Consider the following 309-nt stretch of genomic DNA (forward strand, 5'->3'; position numbering starts at 1 on the left):
AAAAAAAAAAGCTCGATAGTGCTACTCGTGAAATCTATAAATATAAACGATATTGTGACAAACCCAAGTTTGAACATTATGCATTAATATCATTATAGCTAATCTTCAAAATGCACCAGTCGAGAATTGAACTCGGGTCCGTATCGTGGCAAGGTTACTCCATACAATACACATATTTTGGTCATGCAGTTCTTCTGAAGCCCTTAACTTTTTGTTTCACATCTCGATATAAAAACAAAAAGCTTTTTGTTTCACATCTGTACCAAACCCAATTTTGAACATTATGCACTAATATAATAATCATAGCTA

The sequence above is a fragment of the Cucurbita moschata genome, unplaced genomic scaffold, assembly GCF_002738365.1.
Source record: "Cucurbita moschata cultivar Rifu unplaced genomic scaffold, Cmos_1.0 Cmo_Scf02793, whole genome shotgun sequence".
NCBI classification, from domain to species: Eukaryota; Viridiplantae; Streptophyta; class Magnoliopsida; order Cucurbitales; family Cucurbitaceae; genus Cucurbita; species Cucurbita moschata.